The sequence below is a fragment of the Sitophilus oryzae genome, unplaced genomic scaffold (genome assembly GCF_002938485.1).
Source record: "Sitophilus oryzae breed Bouriz unplaced genomic scaffold, Soryzae_2.0 scaffold_1440_pilon_pilon, whole genome shotgun sequence".
NCBI classification, from domain to species: Eukaryota; Metazoa; Arthropoda; class Insecta; order Coleoptera; family Curculionidae; genus Sitophilus; species Sitophilus oryzae.
Genome location: NW_022146105.1, coordinates 1,232,868 through 1,245,045, shown reverse-complemented (window position 1 = coordinate 1,245,045; position 12,178 = coordinate 1,232,868). Strand labels below are relative to the sequence as shown.

The window sequence follows — 12,178 nt, the reverse complement described above, 5'->3', positions numbered from 1 at the left end:
TTAAGTATGTGTATATATTTTTTGATAGCACATATTTTTAATAATTCTAAATAAAATTAAGTGCGTATCATATTTCATTAAATTATGAGTTTGTTTAACATTTTAGGTTTTGTGTAATTTTTGCGCTATTATTCATTATTTTTCGGTTCATTGATTTTTCTAACTAATATACATTTTTGGTCCTAAAGTTCACAGAAAGTTTCATATTTAAACGTTATAAAAATATAATGTAATTTGAAAAAATATAATAATAAACAAATGCAATTTTACGAAACTTCTGATTACTATAATCTAAACTTAATATAAGAAAGTATTATCCATTTAAGTAATATAATAACAGAAAATATAGTGCAATATAAATCCATTTTCGTTTTTAATTAAAACAAAAGGCCTGTTCCTAGAATATACTGTATAGCCGTCCTAATATAGTCAATTGGCTGTTCATTAGTACGTAATGAAGTATGTATTAAACTGAATAATGACAGATGGATCTGTGCAGGGCGAACGGAGATAGACTCTCGCAGAAATAACCCAAGGAATTCGCAGCGTTCGAGTTGGTATTCGGTTTTGCTCTTGCAGAATTGCGTTATTCCAAATTCCGTATTGTGAACTAATGAGAATGATTTCGAACTTAGATTAGAGGTATATATGTAATTGCTGGTGTAATATAACTACATCTTGAAGAGAGCGTCTATTAAACTAGATATATAATTTAGATAGACTCGGTTTTGTTTGTTATTTTAAGCTGCGTCAGCATATTTGCAGTATGATTCATTTGATTTTTTTTAACAATTATAATCATATTAATAATTATCAGTATCTTTTTCTTAAGATTATGTATTTCTTTTCTTGCTTCATAAAATATATTGTATCTGTAATACTTCATACCTGCTCTCGATGCCAATCTTGGCTTCATTCTAAACCATAGCTGCTTTTTAATAAATATTTTTGCTTCCAACAGCTTTATCTTATGCTGATTATTTTGTATATATTATGATTTGTGGAACATCTACTGATACATTCTTAGGAAGAAGTTCCTGGACGTGTACTGGTGAGAGACTTCGGTCTTCCATCCATTTTTTTTATTAATATCTTTATAGTAAAGGATACAGAGAAATGCAGTATCATCGTGGTTTCCTTGCTTTTTACTTCCCAACTTCCTTTATAGATCCTTTGAAAAATTTGAAATGGTAGGACCAAAATTTACATCTGTATGGTGTGTGTATAAGCAAAACTGTTGAATTTTTGAGCCGTGTTTCTATATAGAACTCCATTTAAGGACAATAGCCAGGCTACACAGGTAATTCAAAAGCCAAGTGACCAGAAGCAGGACACCGTCTTGTAAATGCTTTCCTCTCCCCACTCTTTCCTAGGACTAATGCCGCGATCCTTCGGACCAATGCGAACGAGGATCAGTCTGCCTAAGCTCGCCGGACTCGCTACGTCGTCCTGTGGCTGTTCGTGTTGCGCTCTCGTATCCCGACACGTGTTTTTGCCTCGGTATTTTCGTACAGCTACAGTGGGTTCCGTAGCTTGTGTTCCATTGGACGGTTTAAGTGCGGTATTCAAATTTTGAACTGATATTGGTGAGTAGGTTCATTGTTTCTTTCTTGCTCAGTCGTCTATTTTTACCGGTTTTCCTTTATAACATCAATGCTGATTGTGCACTTTTATTTTCCGTGAGGAAAAAAGGACATAATGAAATTTATAAATTTTTGTATTTCTGAGCTAAAATAAAAGTTTTTCTAACTTCTGGCTCCTATAAATTGTGTTGTTTTATTTAAAAATATTTATAACAAATAAAAAATTGTTTAAAAGTTGTGCGTATATGCAGGAAGTGCGCTTCATATTTTAATAAATTATGAGTTGTGTTAATATTAGATGTATATAATTGGTTGAGTCTTATATTAAAATCTTGAACTGATATTGTAGGTTTATTGTTTTCTCTAATCGTTTAGTTTTAACTATTTTTTCTATGTAGCACCAGTGCTGAATACGCTTTATTTTTTGACTTAAAAAGATTTAATGCAACTTATGAACTTTTATAGGCAGTTTTTCACAGGTAAAACTATGTAAATATTTATAACTTTATATAATAATTCTGTAGTGTTATTTTTTTTTAATTCTATACTTAACAATTTAGGAAGTGCGTTTCATATTATACTAAATTATGAGACTGGTTATTGTTGTCATTTTACGTGTTTTAAGTTATGTTGTCTTTAACGGTTTTTGTGTGATATTTTTTCAATTCTTTATTGTACATATTGTACACATAAAGTAACTAAACTTAGTATATAAGTAAATGTGATTCATACTTTATTAAATTGTGAGTCACGTTAAGATTGTACATGTTAGATTGTTGAACCTGTAGGGGGTGCATTTAACCGGATTTTTGAACTACTATTTTTAATTTAAACTAAGATTTGGAAAATGCTGCCATATTTTATTTATCAGCTGAGTTTACATTTACCTTTAAATATAATATCTAATGCATATAATAATGAACACTTGACTGTAAGCATCAATATAAAAAACTTCAAAGCAAATTCAAAGAGAATATTTCTTCAACACTCTATATATAAATAAATAAAATTTACTTTTTGATGTGATGAATTATTTATGAAATGAAAATTATTCAGAATAAATTCAACAAAATATTAATATTTCAAAAGATATTTCTATTCAAAATAAATTTTTAGTCCTGTTTGAATAGTTCGACATAAAATCAGCACAGTAATATAAAACATACAATTTCATTTTGCATTATATGCATCGTATTATTTAATTATAAATTCTAGATATGGCTATATTTTTTCTTTCTATTTTGTATAATATCCTCTATTCAAAATTATTATTTAATTGTACGTTTAATTTTTTGATTATGAACAAAAAAAAAGTGGGATTTTGCTTATGATAAAAATTATTTAATTTTTTCGTTAACTGTTCAAAAATTCATATTTTTTATACTGGAAACTTACAAACGCTACACACGGTTCAAGTCGATGGGAGGGTTAGAAAAATCAAATATAAAAAAAATAAGAACTATATATTTTTAATATTGGTCTGTAGTTTATTTTGCTATTTTTATTGGGTTTCGCTGCGAGAAACCTTAAAATAATTTATCAGGGTTGGCAGTATATCATTTTTAAGACAGCTATCACGTTTCACCTCTACTAGGTGTTCCATAAATAAATATATAGTTGAATAACACTTTATTTTTCTTATTGACAGTTTTCAAAAATTACTTAGTTACATTCCCAAAAATACTAAAGAAATTTTTATTATAAACATATTTTTTTAGAAATCCCCTGTTTTAGACGTAGGTACTATTTAAATAATTTGCTGAAAATTCTCGTACCTTAGTGTTTTAATTTTAGCATTTTGTGTAAAACACTTTTATACAGGGTGAGTCTATATAATAATAATATAAGTAATTAGTGCAAATATTTTCAGGGCTCGTAAATTTCGATAAAAAAACATATTTTCTCTTTACCGTTATTCAAATAAATCCAAAATAATTGAGTTATTATACTTTTTCAAAATTTTATTTTTATTTAAAAAAAAAATGATTTTTTGCTAAAATTTTGAGAACCACTAGATCTTTTCTCGATTTTCTTTCTTGTAAATTTAATCTACTATCTATATTGCCATGTTATCAACAAATTATGTTTTTTAAAAACTAAAAAAAATCCAAATTTTCATTTTTTTTTCGCGAGAAAAACCTTATAATTATGTTTCTGGGGTCTACATATACTACCCCTAAGTATATTTGCACTTATTTAAGACACACCCTGTAATAAGCTGACCTAAATTTTATTTTTTTTAAGCTTATTATTTTGAAGTTTGTATTTTTTACGATGGCGATAAGCTTTATTTTGAATACGAACTCTTTCTTTTACGTAACAGATTTTTCTTAATTTCTCGGCATTTTAAAATTTAAGTGGAGGTTTTCTCTGTCACGCCTTTAATTCCACATAAAACATTTCATGTTTTGCGCCCACTGAAAAAATAAAGCAATTTCTTACCGGTTTCTGGTTGTTGGAACATTATTGTTTATTACTTTGAATAAATTAACTCTTATCTCTTATCTTTTCACTTAAAATTCCTTTATATAATTTTGCGGAGATATGCCCCAAGTATATTACAGAAAAGTACATTAAAATGGCTGGTTTTGCTAGATAATAAACTTCCAACAATACCATTTTAGATAGAATTTAATTTGTACTTTTAAGAGTTGGGAGATATTATTTAGCGATATCCTTTTTCTCTCATTATTTTTTCATTTTTTACAGGCTTTTTTCATTAATATTTCATTAATACTAATTTACATTTTATCTATTACAGTAGCAAATTCATTTCGCTCTTAAAAATTAACCAAGGCATGTGTCAAAAAAACAAAATGCTCAGAAGACATTTCTCATCAAATTATTGCACAGGGTGTGTTTTAAACTTAGGGTAAAAAACAACCTTTTGATTAACCCTGTATAATAAGCCAAATACTAAAGTTTATAAAAAAACTAAGTTTACAAATTAAAGTTGATATAGTTATAAACAATTTGCTAAAAAACTCTTGAAAAAACACTTTAAATTTGACGACAAATTTTTCCGTTGCGTTTTTTCGCATCTGGGTGTATTAGGTTACCTTTCAATTAATTAAGTTATTTTTTTTTCAAGAACACCAAGAAAATCGCGAAAAAAACTCATAGACGTGTTAATAGCATCGAAGCGGTAATATGCTTAAAATATGTCCACTTATTTAAAACTCGTCCTGTATAGTCAATACATACCTACAGCTTTTAACTGTAGACATTGGTTTATTCTTTTTTGCTATATAACATTAAACATACGTCTTTTCTTACACGTTATATCCGGAAAGTATATTTTTAGACCTCTTTTACGATCATTTGGTGTTACGTCTAAAACTTAACGCAATTTTGAAGTTTAGATTCTTTTACTTTAAAACAATCTGACGTAGACGTGACTAAAGTGACAAACACATTATAAAAACTTTTTTTAGTACAGAAAATGTTTGACTGTTGAAACTTTCAGAACTTATAGATATCTTTAGATTTTTTTTAACTAATATATTTCTTACCTGTTTCTATTTTAAGTTTTGTTATAAAAAACGAATGATAAATTTCAATCCATTGGATCTTGGTAAGAAATTTTTCGGTACATGCTGTTTACACAAGATTATTTATAAATCGTATAGGTCTCAAGCGACTGTAAGGGTCATAATATAAAAACTGAAAGCTCTTGTATGCGAAGGAAAATCTTTCACGGCATCGGTTTCGTTTATTTTCATAATATATTTCTTATAAGAAAAAGGATTTCCATTGGAGAAATTTGATATTTTAAAACTCGGGTTTCTTTCCCATGTGGTGAATTTACGTTTTATGTTAAGGCGGTCCATATCTCATGCTGGGGTTTCGTCAAGAATATTATATACGCCTTCCTGCTCTAGAGGAAGAGAAAAAAACATATTTTCACGTGCACTGAACCGCGAAGCTTCAGCCAGGTCAAAGTTCGCGAAAAAAAAGCCACGAAATTGAAGTTCATTGATTTCGGCAAAAAAATATGTCTTACAAATTACTGAGCCGATTTTTGGATTTGTTTCTTTTGCTTACATCTCGGGAAATCTCTTTTTCGTAATAAATAGGATTTTTTATCTGTTTTTTTCATTTACGGAATTCTTGGTTTAACATTTTGTGACAAATAATAAATAAATAATAAATAAATAAACTTTATTAACTTTTAGATTAGTACATAAAATGACAGCCGTTTCTTTAATAAAGGCACCTAAGACAATGTCTTGTGTTGTGCCTTGTTTTGAGAGTTACTTTCTTATTAAAAGTTAACTACACGCAGAAAGAAAGAGAAAAAAAACATTATAAATATGTAATAAAAGTATACAAGCTATAATTCTAAAGGTTGATAATAATGGTTTGTCCTAGACCAACATGGAGTGCATTATCACATAATTGACAACTATATAAGATTTAATGTTCTTTTTGAAAATACGGCTAGAATATCTCCTGTATAACAAAGGTAAACTGTTATATAATTTTATTCCATTATAAGATATACTTTTTTGGCAGACTGATTTACTAACACGATCTATAGGAGTCATCTGTACAGCTTGACTTCTGGTATTGTGTGAGTGGTGCGCATGATACAAATTGTTCTTCGAATGTATTAACATTAATATAGATTTAATATATAGACCTCTTACATTCAGGATACAATTTGTTGTATAGATATCTCTTACACTTATTCTACTTTTAATCTTGAATATGACGCGTATGATAAAATTCTGACAAATTTGTAACTTTTTTAGTGTGGTTTCATACGCCGAACCCCAAACAGATATGCCGTAACTAAGAATTGATTCGGCTAAGCTGCTATAAACGATAAGAAGTAGTTTTTGAGCTAGTACATTGCGCAATTGATAAAATCTGTATATAAGCTTTCTGATTCTTTTAGCCAGATAATCTATATGGAAAGTCCATTTTAAGTAGTGATCGATGAATATACTCCGTCATTAAAACCTTTAATATACATGGGACCCAATTGTCTACTTTGCCCTGCAAATAACACACATTTTAGATATTTCAACATAAGAAGTCAAATTTTTTTCTTGAGTTCACAAGGTAGATAGAAAAGACATTCTAATAAATAACGGAACACTGGAAAGGAAGTAGTAACAACTAATACACAACTCATGATCTCTATTACCAGAATAAGAGAAGAATATCATGGAGTAGATATGAAAGAAAGTCAATCATATTCAAATTTAGACGCTTTAAACCGATATCATAAGGAAATTGTAGGTCACACCAATACTCGAACAAAGAAATACCATAAATAAATAAAGTTGACACAACAAAAGATCCAGGTCATAGATGTCATCCACAGAATCAAATCCAATGTAGCAATGGGCAGGAAACCTGGAAAAAAGGATGGACCACAAAAATTACAGCATGGTACCCACGAGGAAGTAAGAGACCTAGAAGACAAAACTGAGATAGGACCATGATATTAGGAAATTAGCAGGGATAACTTAGGCTCGCGTAGCCAACAATAGACAACAATGGGCCCAACTACAAAGAGATTATCTATCTAAATATATGAAGGAGAAGCTATATCATAATTGAAAATAGTTTAATAAGATTTTTAATAAGAAGTGGATAGTCCTTACTATCATATTCTTCACATGATCGATGGGATTTAAATCTTGTAAATGGGGAGGCCAATGTCAAAGTTAATGGCTTTGACAACTTTGGCCAACTTTTTGGAGAATATAGTTTTAACCTGTAATTCAATTAAATATTTGAGGCTTAAAACTTTGAACTAATTATTTTGAATATGATTTATTATATATATTTTATTTTATTTATGATTGGCCCTAAAGTTTGGACACCCTGTATATCAAAATAATCTTGTATAGATCACGCAAAGGACTGGGTTAAATGAAAGTGATGTGTCTATTTGGCACGTGATTGTAGAAAATAGCCGAAATGATAATGTTGGCGTATCTCCATTTGCGGCCCCGAGCTTTTGTAGTTGCCCGTACAAACCAAATCTACCGTTCGCATGTCACAACGACATTCCTAAAAATCGTACGTGTTAAAATTGGTGTTTTTTAAAACGTATTTCCTTTGTTTCTCCTTCGAATAAAAATTCTGAGCTTTTGAAAAAAATTTAGCTGTTAATTTTACGTTTGACATGCTTTCTCTAATTACCACGAGTGTTATATGGCTCAATGTGGGTATATGTTTGTGTTTGACTTATTTTTGATGTTAACTGGAAAAATATGCGTCAAATTAAGTTTAAATAATACCAGCAGATTTACAATCATTAGATTATCTTCAGGAATAATTTGTACAGATTAAATGAATCGAACTATATTCAGAGAAAGCATGTTGTATGTCATTTATAATTTCTACCTAACCTTCTACCTAAATTAACTCCAGAACTGACACATTCTCGGGTGAAAACATATCGCTCTCGTCATACAGGAATTTACTAATCTATTGTCAACAACTTGAACAATATAGATTTTTATTTTAAAATCTAATTAATTAATTATTCTAATCTGGTCCTACATATTTTTTATTACTTCACATATTCACTAAAATCATTCCTTTGAAAAGAGAATGAAGGGAAATACAAGAGATATTAAGTTATAAATAAATATCTACTAAAATTTTAAATTAAAATTTCAAGTATTTCGGTTAAGAAGCAATACAGCAACAGGTGTGTGTTTGTATCTTATGTTTTATACATCTGCTTAAATTTGTGTTTTACTTTCATTTCGAAATGCAAAAGAGGAAGGGAAAAAATATGATTTAACTCGCTGTAAAAAAATAAGAATACATATAAGTGTTAAAAGAAAATTGTATAAGGAAATTTGTACTTATAACTACGATACTAGTAGATGTGTGATTATGTTCTAATATTAAATAAAAATATGAAATATAATAAGTAAGATATTTTTAAAAATCTGAGGACGTCGATATCGAACTGTAAAATTTGTAAAACAATCGATACCTAGATGGTATCGCTTCATTCGTAATACTGATGTAAAATTAACAGAAAACTTTACGTTATGTATGACTCCTAGTAGATTATTTATTATCTCATCTAATATTAATGTATTTTAAAGTCCAGACTAAGTATATGTTCTAACAATCTCTAACCTCTTGATACAATTAATTAAAAGTGGTTTAGCCCGGATATAGTTTGCGTCAAAAGGAAACAAAGGAAAAAAGAGAAACAAAAGAAAAGTTTCATTTCATTTGCTTTACTTAAATAAAATACACGTTGATCCCAGCTATTGTGTTACGAATGATTTAACTTATTTGTTAAAGCCTTTTTATAGCTGCCAGGCCTTTTCCAAAATAATATTAAAGAAAACGTCTATTCTCGATAATCATACTAAAGAATTCTACTACTAACAAAGCAATTCTATTGATTTTTTATTGTTTTGTTATTTAATACATCGTTAATACACTCACCGGTATAAAGACGGGTACTTTAAAATTTTGATATATTTTGAAGTTCTATATACTGTATTCTAGTGACCGATATTCATGATCTTTTAAGCAATTTGTAGCTAAATTGTATCTCTATATATAACTCTTTAGTATCTCTCTAAATCAAGAATGAAAGTTTCCATCTGTCAATTAGACGAGAGAACACAAAACGTTGTTATTTTGGTGAAAATTTGAAACACCCTGTGGAATATGTTAAAAAAGCAAAGAATTTGAAAATTATTTTATCATCTAGGTGCATCTTTTCACAGTATTCACAGTAGTTTATTTTTTGATTCATCTCAATAGCTTTATTGTTTTTGGAAATATTCGTTTTTGAAGAAGACACTAACATATTTTAAACAATGCCTTTGCTTTTGATCCCAGTCAACAGACCTATGAAATAGTGTTTATGATTTATGTAGTCAGCGGCGTGCGGTCCATGGAAGCACCGCTTCCCTAAACTTTTTTAAGATAAAAAAAATAAATAGTTAAACGTTAATAATACTGCTATTTTATAACAAAAGAATAATTTAATTTGTTAAAATTATTTATTTGAAACCTTACATAAACGTGGTAAATTTAATTAACCTTTTACTGCATGGATGCGCGCCTGGAAATCACCGCCGGTCGCCTAACCCTCCTTCATGTAGGTGTTATTGACCTCGAACGCAAACGACAAATTTAAGCCGGAAAATCGCGCACAGTTGCTAGCCACGGCAGCGATCTTTCGGCCGCCTTCCTCGACTTTTAATTTTTCGGGACGGGTTCGCTTGCGATTTTATAGGTAATATTGTATTTTTTTCGGATTTAACTTAGTGTTTACTGGTTTCGTTTGTAATGGAGGGTCAAGAAGGACAATCTTCTGCTTCTGCTAGTGTGGACAATAATTTAGACTGTGTTTGTGTTGTATGTGTGTTATTAAAAAAGGGATTTTCTAGTCGGAACTTCCAAGAAATAAGTGACATTATTAAGTCTGGTAGGCCAACGGTTCCTATCAAGAAAATGTCTTGAAATAGGGTTTTTTACCGATTCGCTTCCTCGCCTATAATTTGCACCGCACGCCGCTGATGTAGTGTCATTGTTATTGAAAAATTATATTATTGTCTGTTGGCTGTAGGGCATTTACTCAGACAGAGATGGTTTGAAGTCCAGAAATTGTATCCACCATAACTGCTTTAATTGAAGATGATCAAAATCAAAACTATGTCGCTAACAGATTTAGGTGTGCACGAAGCAGAGTGCAGTCGCCTCCACATAAAATGAAAGTTCATATGCTAGACGTTCCTCCTAGGAACCTTTGTACGAGAACTTCGAATCGAGACTATCGACTTGGAAGTTTTTCGCTAAGAAACCGTTTGCCAGCTTTACAAATTTATAATGAATTGCACTTAAGGAACATACATGCAACTGAACGGACTATAAGAAGATAAAATGAAGCAAGTCTTATGTCAAGAAGGTTTGCTTCGGGATCACAAATGCTATTGAGATAAACCAAAAATTAAACTATCGAGAAAGGATGTACCTAGATGATAAAATAATTTTTAAATTCCTTGCTGTCTTAAAATATTCTACAGGGAGTTTCAGAAATTCACCATAATATCAACATTCTGTTTTTTCTCGTATAATTGACAGATGGAAACTTTCATTTTTAATTTAGAAAGATATACTAAAAAGTCAAATAATTTAGCTACATATTACTTTAAATATATCAAAATTTTATTGTGCCCGTTTTTCGTGCCGGTGAGTGTATAAAATTTCCGTAAAATAATTGTAGATTAACATTTAGAAAAAGAGATTAGTTAAATAAAAAATAAAAAATCTAAGGTCAGTTAAGAAGGATCCTTGAACAACTAAACAACTAGTCCAGTAAAGGGTCTGATTTGCAATCTAGTGTAGCCCCGATATACCTACTCATAGGACCAGTATTTAAGATAAGCCTTGCAGGCTGTTGTAATGCAAGACCGATTTCCGAACTTACAAAGCCGACAACCTTATCGCGACAAAAGGTTAACGTACAACCACTACGTTATTAACCTTTTTAAAAGAGGAATGCAGCCCTTTCTGATATAGCCTCCTAACTTTCTCGGTTTACTCTCCTTACAGTGACACGAATTCTTGGTTTGACCTCCTTATTTTTTTTGTCAGATTGTTCATAAAATAAATAGAGCAAATTTAGCTTTAATTCAGTTTTTATGTTGTCAAAACTGACGTTTAAGTGGTGCAGATGTTTAATTGCTTTCCAGGTCCCTTATTGAATTAGATACTTAATGGCATCATTGAGGATGGACTAATATAATTTGTGATGTATTTTATCATTTAATTAATTGCACTGTGATGGCAGCGATTGCTCAGTTGGGTGCTATCTAGCTATTTTTAAAGTTAAATTGGTTGAATAACATTTGTAATAATAAATCACCGAGCGGCACACGCGAATATATCATTGTTAGTTTTGAATTAATTCGAAAACGGCTATAATTCGCCAGTGTTTTGGTAAAACGTATATTTCTACTTTTTGTATGGATACATATAATCTACAATAAAACTAATAATACAAGAAAAAATATACAAACTAACTAATTTTAATATTTAGACATTTAAACTTATATTTAAAATTTTAATTACTCCCTATATCTTAAATAATTACTTGATTGTAATTAAAAAACGTAAAAAGAAAATATAGGTCATTGTAGTCTTACGAGAACAGTAGTGAACGATCATTCAAGAATAGCTCAAAAACTTGGGTCCAAATAAATAATTTTCTCACAATGCCAGGGAATCTAAGCCTTTAAAGGTGTAAATATTCTGAATCTACCTAAAATTTCCTACAAATTCTGAAATTTTTTTGATTTTATAACTTTGTTTACTATCTTCCTAAGGCCTTTGAAAATGTATAAAAAAGCCAAGAAATGGTCGTTTTGGGCTTTTTCTATACATATAGTCATGAAAATTGGCTATTTTCGTCAATTTACCGATTTTCTTAAAACTGATGTTATTCATTAATTAAAAAGTGTAGAATAAGAAAATATAGGCCATTGTAATCTCACGAAAACTGTAATAGATATAAGGGACTTCTTAACTATCATCAATAATAGCCTAAAAACCAGGGTTCAAGAAATTATTTTTTGTTTTTTATTCACAACCTT

General features: G+C 29.8%; 1 protein-coding gene across 5 annotated transcripts in view; it reads left to right on the top strand.

The window, feature by feature from the left end:
- The window catches only part of LOC115876692 (agrin-like), a 272,204-nt gene that overhangs the window by 87,819 nt on the left and 172,207 nt on the right, over positions 1–12,178 (top strand). Inside the window, exon 1 of one of the 5 annotated variants that reach the window (XM_030892574.1) lies at positions 1,449–1,586. The exons of the other annotated variants lie outside the window; for them this stretch is intronic. The gene's annotated coding sequence lies outside the window, so the exon portion shown is untranslated. Of the gene's footprint in view, positions 1–1,448; positions 1,587–12,178 lie in introns of those variants that run through there. 5 annotated transcript variants of the gene reach the window in all.